We start from the raw sequence: 11,037 nt of genomic DNA, 5'->3' as shown, positions 1-11,037 counted from the left end.
AAGAATCCACGACAGGCAGTTGTGTCGCGCGACAGATCTCCCGATAGGCACTTTCGTCGCATGAAAATAAGCGCGCTACAAGTCTGTCATGCGGCTGAACCCGCGACAGGCAGGTCTGTCGAGGCATGCAGGCCCTGTCGCGCGGCACGACTCTCTCTGTCCCACGACAGCACCTGTGACATAAACTTGTCGCGCGACAAATTCTGCGACAAGCACCGTCTTCGCGCGACGAAATACAGGAATGATGTCTGTCGTGCGACCAAACCCACTACAAACACCTTTCTCGCGCAATAGAACCCACGACACAAGCCCCTGTCGCACGACACAAGGCACGACAAGAAAGCTTGTCTTGAGATACAAAATTCTGTCGCGCTAGAGATGCGCGACAGAAAATCCTGTCATGCTTTTTAATCGGGTTTGTGTGCATTGCTGAGTGCTGTATGCTCGGATCACATTCCAGATTCGCTGTTTTCGCCTATATCCATCGCATGCAATACATTACGTATTAACTAATCGCTATTCTTGGCTGCTAAAACCTTTCTTTGAAGCAATAGCATAAAACACTTGTTTGTAATACGTTGTCTTATGGTAAATCTCCCAAACAGGCGCTTTTAGTCGACGTTTTGTGTTCGTTGTCTTGGTTTTTGACATATGTGCCGTATCGACAAAGCTACACCAGGGGTGATCTATATAATCCACCTATAGCATTGGCACGAAACATGACTAGAAGCGTCGCTAAGGACTTCGAGTTTTCAGCTCAAGGAAAACTACTGGGAGTCCCTCCTTTGCAACGGAAACTGCGTTTCTCAGTGGCAGAGGAGAAGGAAAGGTAGTGGCATCAAGCATGCGTTGCAAGCTGTACCGGGCAAAAAGGCATTGCATTTTCATCTTCAGGTAAAGTTAAGGTTGGTTGGTTGGTTGGTTTATGGGGTTTAACGTCCCAAAGGTAGCTACAGTGGAGATAAATATTGGCATCCCGCTCTGTGAGCACAAGTAATACCCAAATGGACAACGCGGACGCGCATGCCCTTACAAGTTTTCCACAGAAAATGGAGGAAACAAAGGCTATGTTTTCTGTTCAGGCACTAGGACAATCCACAGGAGGCTTGTTCCAACCGCGGTGGCTCACTTCTTAAGGCACTCGTCTACCGAGCCGGAGTACCCGGGTTCGATCCCTACCAAGGCGGCCGCATTTCTATGCAGGCGGAAAGCAGAAAGCGCCCGTGTGCTGTGCGATGTCAGTGCACGTTAAAGATCCCCAGGTGGTCGAAATTATTCCGGAGACCTCAACTACGGCACAACTTTATTCTTTCTCTCCCACCTTCCTTCATTCCCTTGCGGCGCGGCTCAGGTGTCCATCAAAATATATGAGACAGATACTGCACCATTTCCTTTCCTCAAAAACCAATTCACCAAAAACCAATTTTTTAGTCACAGCCTTCCATATTAAAACAAGGTAAAATGGGAGAGGTCAATATAACTTGTCCTGCATTTAAGCGTGGCTTCCGTTGCGGTTATTCAGCGGGGGTGCACGCATGCTTCGTTTGAGCTCTACACGTGTAATTTATTTTTTTACTGTTTAAATTCTGTTATATTTTGCTTTCATTTAGTGCATTTATGCGTTTCCGGTCATACATCTGTCAGCTGCAAGGCAGTGCTTCTTTGTGTGTGCGTTCCTCAGAGTCGTCTACATTTATCGCGCGCTGTTTGAAGATACATTTTGTACACTCGTTTCTCTTTTGTGACCTAGAAGCAGCCAGTGCTCTTACATCTAGCACTATGGGGCAATGCGCCTGTTTCTTCAGCGAAAATCGGGGAGCCTCTACATCTGAAGAATACGTAGCAATGACAAATCACTTTTATATCTTGCTATTAGGAAAACTACAGCCAGTGTTCTCTCTGGAGAGAACAGCCAGTGTTCTCTCTGATGTCTTAAACTGCAAATTTATTCCTCGAAGCTGCAGTTATAATGCTGCAAGTACGTAGACTTCAAAGTGAACATACTTTTTTTATTGACCCGCAAAAAATTTGCATTTTGTTTTTCCAAGAAAGTAACTGATTTGGCGGTCACCGTAACCATTTTATTTTGAATACAAATCGCACTGCACGACCACAGATGATAAGGCCACATCACAGGGTATGGCGGCGCTGAACTAGTGCTAGGCGTTTCCCAGGGTCAACATAGGGGAGGAAGGCGCGAGGGAAGCAGTAGCTGGGGCGAGGAGCCGGCACGTGCAAGCCGATTTTCACCTTTGTTTTCGCCATAGGCGGGAACTTCTTGAGTGACTGTTTCAAGCGCTTCGCAGACACCGGGCAACGAAGACGCACAACCTCTACGGAGGGTGCAATACCCTGCGTTCGAGTGCATTATACGCTACATCATAGTTGGCCGTTCATCCGGAACGAAAAAAAAAGAGCGCGAGTGTCAGCGCTAGGCGGCAGTGGACGCAGCCGAGAGGAGGCGTCATGCCAGGGACGTTGCATGTCATCGGAAGGACACAGGCGCCAAGAATAATCCGGATGGAATACAGGATTAATGGTCTCGGACAGATGGCCGCCATCAAATTCAAGGGTCGAGATGTACACGTCGCCGACGTCGAGGCATAGCGACGCAGGTAAAGCGAACATTAAGCACTACGTGCCACCATAACTGAAATCAGCTTCACAGACTACGGCGACTTTCCTGCATGCTTTTATAGCCTTTAAAAAGAAGTTATGGTGCTCAGTGACTTTAGCTTCCGTCACTGCGAATGCACCCATCTAGAACTGCTCTAAGAGCAGGGTTTATTACGGGAGTAGCTAGTGTTCTGATGATACTTCCTTTAACTGGTGGACGGCCTAAAGGTTGATGAAATTTCGCTCGAGACTGACGTACCCATAGCTCATAAACTTGACCTAAATGAATAGAATATTACTGTAGCGCGTGCGTGGCAGTCATTTGATTAGGCGACCAAAGAGAAAGCGGTGTCAACAGGCAGTGCAGCCGCACGTGGCAAGGCCAATGGAAAAGTTTAATAGCCGCAAGAACTTTTTCACCTTGCGGCAAATAGGTTCGAGTATCGAGGATACTTTTAGCACGTGTGCTGCAATAAAAAAAGAAAATCCACGTACGGCTGCTGAATTTCATTACTGGGCCCATCGAACTGAAATATCTCGTTAGGAATGCGATTGCAGGAAATATATCATAAAGAATGGAAAAACAGTAGTGACTAAGCGACTCAGTACGTATGAGAATCCCATAAAATCAAAATCAGAGAAAAACCCCAAAACAAAAAGAAAAAATTTGCTCCATGAACACAGCGGGGACATATGGCGTGCTTCAAAACCTCCATTTTACGAACCAATGAAAAAGTAAAAGCTTCAAATGAAATATGGCTCAAGTACATAAGTCGCCCTCCACATCAGCCTCGGCTCACAGCAACAGGAGAGCCTCACAAGCATGGCGTCTTCCGCACTCGTTTTCTGCTTTCTTTTGGTGGCCACGTTCACGACGGTCCGCTCCGCTGACCCCGGCGACGGCGGTGAGAGGATTCATTGCCTTTTTACTTCTGTCTTTTATCCCAAACTATTGCGATCCTGAAAGTTGGCATTTTAAGGTACTGCCTATAGCAATTACTGCCGCCAATGCCCTAGCGGAGCATAGAGGAGTTGAAAATGTCGTACCATGTAAACCAGCTTTGGCTTCTGTACCTATCTCAAACAGTATTCATCCTATTTTATGTACTTGAAGAACACATCACGAGCTAGTTCGTTTTCCATCACAACGAAAACAGCGCAAACTTCACGAACGACGCAAAAAGGGGAGATGAGACACAGGCGCCCCATGCCAAGACTTTAAGCCAATATTCCTCAAGGGCTTCATAACTGAATTTATTTAACTCATGAAGGCAAACAGTATTAAGCTGATGAGATACTGAAAAAAAAAACATGACTGATGTGCGGCATCTCTAATGAGAATACGTGTGGCCGCAATGCGAACTTAAAATTGCCCTTGTAAATTATATATTTTCTTTCGTTTCCTTAGGGTTCTGCGTGAATCTGACGTTGCCAGACGTTGGTGGATTGGGAACGGTAATGAAATATCTCCTTGTTACTTATTTTGCGTGTTGTGCGTGAAAAACAAATCGGCTGTAGTTTGACCACTGGCCATCCCGAGTAGATTGTGGAAGCAACGGCGCGGCAATCGCAACGGCGGCTGCACATCTCAGTCACCCGGGTAGCGGAGGAATCGGCGGTGGCCCCAGAGCCGCAGCTGTGCGGCGGGTGACGTCACTCCTCCTGGAGAATGCACTGCTGGCACAGCGGCGATGACACCTGGGTCTCCCGCGCAGCGGAGGAATCGGCTGCGGCTCCGCGTTGCTCTGACGTCACTCGCTACTCGCGCATGCGCAGTTGGGGCTCTCCGGGGCTCCGCGAAATCGCTCACACCTGGCGTAGTGTTGCTTCCGCAACAAAAGCGAACAGGGCGCACGGTTATGGAATTGTTTTTTGCAGACAGTAGACTATAACTTGTTCAAGACAGTAAGCTCAACTTCTCATGGTAATCATGCTTTTCCAAAGTAAATAGAAAATTGCGACATATGCTAATAATAACGGCTATTAAAAATTATTTAAGTTGCTTGTATTGATATCAGCAATAAGAAATGAATGCGCGATCAACAGACCAGTAACCAACACTGCTAGTCACGAAGCCCTACAACTGGAGCTTAACCACAACGAACAGTGGTGCAACAACTGACGATTAGGTTAGGTTAGGTTAGGTTAGGTTGAATCAATACCATACTTTAAAAAATTAGGTGGCCTGAAATGAAATGCGCATGTTGCCAAGGTAATATTATCAGGAGCTGATACTAGACTGGCATTTCCTGAACTTCACTTTCACCTCACTGTACCTCATGTGAGAATGCAAATACTTCTTTGTATCTAAATCATAATAAGCCGAACAGAACCCTCCCCATTGTATCCTCCTAAGCGGTCTCAAAACACTCGATAACCGCGCCGCAAGATTCGACCACACTCTATTATATCAATGTCATCAGCCTATCATATTCTATTTGGCCTCTGCCGTCATTCGCCACACATCATTTGATTTTACCGCAGTTTCCGGTAGCAGCCACCTAATCATGCACCCTATTTTGCAAGCACCGTGATTATCACACAACACAAGCCATTCTCACTAAGTTTGGAGTCCTGGCGCTCAAACTGTAACCTTCTCCGCCTTATTCTTTACGCATGCCGTTAAAGGTTGCAACGGCCTTCCACAACTTATCCTAGACATTCGCTGCTCGTTATCGGTAGCAAAAAATTTTGACGTCCTATATATTTTAAACACATCTTGCATTGTTCCTTTTATCTTCATTGTTGACGCTATCCCTTAATTAATACCCCTCCAAAGGTATTTGAGGTAATAACATTAAATAAAGCTGCGTTCTCTTAGTTATATTTTGGTAGGATACAGCGTCCTTTAAACATGGTTATTTTCTTAAAGAGACGAATTCTTTATTAAGACGTAAGTGAGAAGCGAAGGGGTGAAGGACACTTTGCCAGCAACGAAGGAACTGGAATTTTTTAGCATTAAATGAAGTGGCGAGCACAAAATGGACACTGCACACGCAAGCTTCCTATTCGTGCTAAAGAACGCAGATTTATATTTCTTGGATAACCTGGAACCATGATCAAAAATGTCCGCTCTGCAGCCTGACGGTTAGGGTGAGTCATATAGCCTTTAGCGCCACAATCTTCGAAGATATGTAAAATAAACCACACCACCAAAGCAAAGTCAAGCTTAACCAACTCGACCGCAGTGCATCATTAATTAACGTTTAAGCAGGTTTCGTTAGAAGACGGCTGACAAATACGTTAGGTAAGCAGGTAGCTTGATTTCCCTGTCCTCAATGCGCATGTTTATTAAAAAAGGGGGAGATCAGACCAAGATATAATCACAGGTCGTGCTTAGCTGGAAAGACACTAATCCGATTATAAACCCGTCAATGTGTACTTGGACTATCGATTCCAGGAGATTTGCTAACTTTGTGAAAACTTATGTTCAGGCGCATAACCAAGCTGTGCTGTGGCGCGTGGCTAGCCTGCACAGAAGTTTTGTGTGTGCGTGAGAGATAAAAACAAAATAAGAAAGAAATAAAGAACACCGAGAGAGTAGCCCAAAACCGGAACATCAAGAATCTAAAGAACACATATTGCTCAGGTGATATTTAAAGCACTCGGTCCCAGTTGAGATTTCCTCCATTTTCGCAAAGCTAACTGCTGGCCGCTGCGAACCGGCTATAGTAAGCAGTGAAGTCGGGAAGGCAGCGGCAGATGCCCCTAAAAGGTACAGTCGGGGACAAAAGTCTCCGGACCACGTGTTCCTCAAACGAAGCTTACAGCTCTATTATCGGACAGCGGCTGGAGACTGCACTTGTGGAGATGAAAGAACAAAAATTTAACTTTTACCTCCACAAGTGTGGTCTCCAGCCGCCGACTGATAGCAGAGCTATCGGCTTCGTTAGAGGAACGCGTGGTCCGGAGACCTTTGTCCCCGACTGTACGGTCTCTAGCCAAAGGTGTTAACCGGTTGCATGGCATCGCGGTTAATCCCATTTCATCGAGCTCCTCGCCAGGCGCCTGTGATTTCAGGCTGCACTCTTAAACAACTTTTTATAGCAACGAGCTTTAATCCGTGTGCCGTGGAGAAAAGGTCTACAGCACAAGCGGATCTGCATCCTAGCTGCATCTTTCCGACTTCAACCCTTCGCACCCTTAGCCCGAACAAGGAACGCCTCCCGGGGGCACGAAGACAAACGACCCCCTCTCTCCCTTTCTAGCCTGGCTTCAGCTCTACTGCGACTGCGGCATTGTGAGAAACAGTCCACGCATTGGCTGGAGCGCCTACATTAGGGTGCACTCGCTGCTGCCTCCTTGACTAGTACTTATAAGTCTCTGTGCCTCGGCTTCCATAGCTTGTATCTCTGAGCCTTTAGGGCTCGCGCAACGTGACGTTCTTTCCACCGAAGCATCGTAACTGTCGATGCCGAGTTCAAACGGAATGGACCGACGTGCTGCTCTGCTGGCCGGTAGCAAAATGGTGTTCCGCTCTCTCACTCTGGAGATGGCGACCGCGCTACCAGCGGGTCATACATCCCTTCGCTGTGGGAATGTGAACGAGGAGGCCCGGGTGGACAAACGCCGCTTTGGTCGATCCCGGCTAACGCGCTCGTACTCGGCAGCGTCAAACCTCCAGCATTTGCTTGCTGCTGAGTGGTGATGTAAATTTTTCGCATACTGGTAACGACACGTATGACACTAAAAATTAGATAGGAAATTTGAGCGATAACTATTCACAGTGCTCAAAATGTTACTCGGTCATGATAAAGTAAAGTGGTAGAGTGCGCGTGTCGTGTTTGCTAACACTAATCACGTCCGTGTTCAGTCTAATCACTGTTGCGTATTCAAATTACGTCACTGCTTGCTTATCTAGTCAGCGTGGTTCAATGCTACGCGAAAGCTGAATCCGCTGGACTGAGATTGGTGCTCTTAAGAGGACGTTTCTATTGTGTGCCGCTAAAAGTGCCAGTTAAATATTGAGTTTACACTTGCACGCAACAACACGCGGAGTCATATATATATAGAATACCATATCAGCTGCAAAAATACCTAACCACACAGCTGTATTTTCTCTCAGCGTACTCGTGAGTGTTGATTGCGTAGGTATTCCGGTATTTATTATCAAGAAAAATGCCCTCAGTGCAAGCGTATTCAGTTTGATGGCGTAAGTCGATTTCCATTCACATGTGACTCTGTCTGTGTAGCTGTACATGCATGCAGTAACCTAAAACTAATGATTTTTCCTCACAGTGCTTAGGAGACACGCTTGTGACTTGCGGAACCTCCCAGGTAAGTTCGTTTCAGGGCGCTTGCACTTAGAGTGCTCGTTCCCCTCATTTAGCCGCTGTGCGTCTGCTTCTCTGTCTGGCTGAAACCGGTTTTAAGCATGAAATGCTTTTAGCTCCCGTTGTCGGCAGTGTGGTGACGTCACGCCGAGACCGTAATCCACTCATCCGGGCTCTGAAACAAGAACATCCGGGCACCGTACGATAGTTGACGAGACTTTCTAAGCCCTCCTACCCGACCGGCATGCAAGCGCCGGTTGGTCTCCAAACGAGTCACAAAAAAAACTGCTGCCAGTGCCTTCTCAATGTTTATCAAGATATCAGTCGGGCTGTGCGTTTGATAATGCACGGAATTATAATTTCCGATTTCTAATAACGCATGCAAAAAGTGCCATATCCGGGCACCGTACGAGATTTAACGAGCTCTCTAAGCCCTCCTACAGGACCGGCATACAAGCGCCGGTAGCTTCGCGCCGAACGGGTGGTGGCGTTCCTCCCTTCCTGTATGGTGCGGTTCGGCTGTCCACCGAGATGACAGAGAATTACTGCGCCATTTCCTTTCCTCAAAAAGCGTTTCGTTCAAAGGGCAACGCATCGCGCCGAACGGGTGGTGACGTTCCTCCCTTCCTGTACGGTGCGGTTCGGGTGTCCACCGCGATGACAGAGAATTACTGCTCCATTTCCTGTCCTCAAAAAACGTTGCGTTCAAAGGGCAAGGCATCGCGCCGAACGGGTGGTGGCGTTCTTACCTTCCTGTAAGGTGCGGCTCGGGTGTCCACCGAGATGGCAGAGAATTACTGCGTAATTTCCTTTCCTCAAAAAGCGTCGCGTTCAAAGGACGAAGCATCACGCCGAACGGGTGGTGGCGTTCCGCGGACTGCCTGGCAGCGCTACAAGACCCTGTCGCGTTCCACTCATAAAGGCGAAGCTTAAGCGTCATTAATTAGCAGTTTATTAGTATTTCGTCATTAATCAGTCATTACACACTAATAAGTAATTTGTCATTACTTCGTCATGAATTATGTGTGACGTAATCCAGTGGTAACATCACCAGTGTCACATACGCAAAGTGGTGTTGAAAACGCTTTCGCCTCTACGCACTTCGGACAGCTTCGAACGCGCTGCATATACATTCTTGTCAGGCCTGCGTCTCGTCGTGTCCTCGTACGCTTCGCATTATGCCCGTAAACATTTCATGCTTACTTTACTCTCGGTTACGGGAGAGGCAGAGATTTCTTTATGAACGCTGCAGAAGGGTGTTAAACCTAACATTCCCTGTTATTTTGGTGCACCATTTTCAGTGGTGTAGCTCATGAGAATACAGCTAAGGCGTCAGAAATAATAGGCTGGATATCTGTACTGATTAGGTAACTTTAAGTTGACTCCCAGTTATTTAACTGGGAGCTCGTACGACGCCGCCAACGACGCCGCTAGCGACGCCAGCCTGAGCACTTTGAACAGCACCTCGACGCCGGCTACCTGGTTGTCACTGAGTGGACCCATGCAACGCTTCATAAGCACCGAACCGTGAGCTAAAACGCCGAACACTAGTAGACTGGGTGCTCCCGGGTCGCCTGTATTGGTAGTACTTGTGTTTCGTGTTAGTTTTATTAGTTTGTTTTATGTGCTAGTGTTTGTGTCGCGTATGGTGTATTAAATGTGCGTCTTTGTGGGGACACCTGTGTGGGAGATGGTGGAGTTATCGCGGCTACGGCCACTTATCTGTTTTTTTGAGGCTGCTGACTACCCACCACATGGTGAGGAACCTGGCCAAGTATATATATATATATATATATATATATATATATATATATATATATATATATATATATATATATATATATATATATATATATATATATATATATATATATATATATATATATATATATAGCAAACAAGGAAGGGGAATGAGGGGCTCGTTATAAATATGACAGAGGATTAGCTTTAAGCGATAACATATTCAGTAATACTCTAAATTGATCAACACCACAAAATAAATAAATAAATAAAAATCCCCTGTGCCCCTTGGTTTCTGTGGCTGTTGGCTTCTGTCATATATATATATATATATATATATATATATATATATATATATATATATATATATATATATATATATTGCGAGAGCATAAAGTACTTGACTGCTAAAAGGGGTATATAGCGAAGTAGTATAGGCTTCGAGAAAGAAAACATATTGGCCTCCACGATCGATTCTCTCTCTCTCTCTCTATATATATATATATATATATATATATATATATTCCCGCGAGTCTCTGTAGCGTTTGTTTGTTGTGTTTATTTGTCCATGCTTCAAGGCCGCGCTACCAGCGGGTCATGCATCCCTTCGCTGTGGGAAGGGATGCATATATATTAGAGGTGTGCCAATATTCGAAATTTTCGAATATATTTCGAATATTATATTTTTAGTATTCGTATTCGATTCGAAATCCAAGTATTCGTGTTCTTTTGAATATTCGACCCGACGCGAATATTCGTACCTAGCCGAATATTCATTGTGAGCACCGGCGTTCATTTCGGTCCACTAGCCCTGTCGACACAGACATAACAACATGGCGGCGCCCAGAGCAATGCGCATGGATGAAGGAAAATTTTCCCTTCGAATTTTTCCAAGGGCCATGCCATAGCTAACTGCGCTCGTGAGCTTTTTGTGGCTATACCTGCGAAGTTGCAACAGTCAGAGCTGTGCGCGAAGTACCTGACAATACGTGCCAGGTCAGTGCCAAGTCAGAGGGCATTTTCCGTGGCTGGAGGAATCGTTCGAGCTAGAAGGGAACTACTTCTGCCTGACCATGTGGTGCAGCTGGTTTTCCTTCAGGACAACCTTTTATGCTCATCCCAGCAACGCGCTTTTGTGCTGACGGCAAGCTAGCCTTAATCAATGCTGTGTACTAGCCATCCTCTCTGATATTTCCACTCTTCTAAGAATAATGTTCGAGACTTTGATACCTTTTGTGCAGCCACACACACCTTGTTTGTTCATTTAGTCATCGATAGTTGAACTGTGATGTTCTTGGGTGCTCAAATAAATGTTTTGTAGTGGTTAAATGCATCTGTCCTTGATTATTCGATATTCGATTCGATATTCGGAATCAAGTATTCGTATTCGATTCGTATTCGAAAAATT

General features: G+C 45.9%; 1 pseudogene across 1 annotated transcript in view; it reads left to right on the top strand.

Annotated features, from left to right (window-relative positions):
* Positions 1-3,371: 3,371 nt before the first annotated feature.
* LOC149328515 (uncharacterized) overlaps positions 3,372-11,037 on the top strand; it is a 29,898-nt pseudogene continuing 22,232 nt past the window's right edge. The window contains exons 1-3 of the transcript XR_016285808.1: positions 3,372-3,521; positions 4,025-4,071; positions 7,855-7,893. The product of XR_016285808.1 is annotated as an uncharacterized LOC149328515 (transcript). The remainder of the gene's footprint in view (positions 3,522-4,024; positions 4,072-7,854; positions 7,894-11,037) is intronic.

Source organism: Amblyomma mixtum, chromosome 9 (assembly GCF_055824585.1).
Source record: "Amblyomma mixtum isolate Tamu chromosome 9, ASM5582458v1, whole genome shotgun sequence".
Classification (NCBI taxonomy): Eukaryota; Metazoa; Arthropoda; class Arachnida; order Ixodida; family Ixodidae; genus Amblyomma; species Amblyomma mixtum.
Note: the sequence above shows the minus strand (reverse complement) of the source record. Positions and strands in the feature narration are given on the sequence as shown.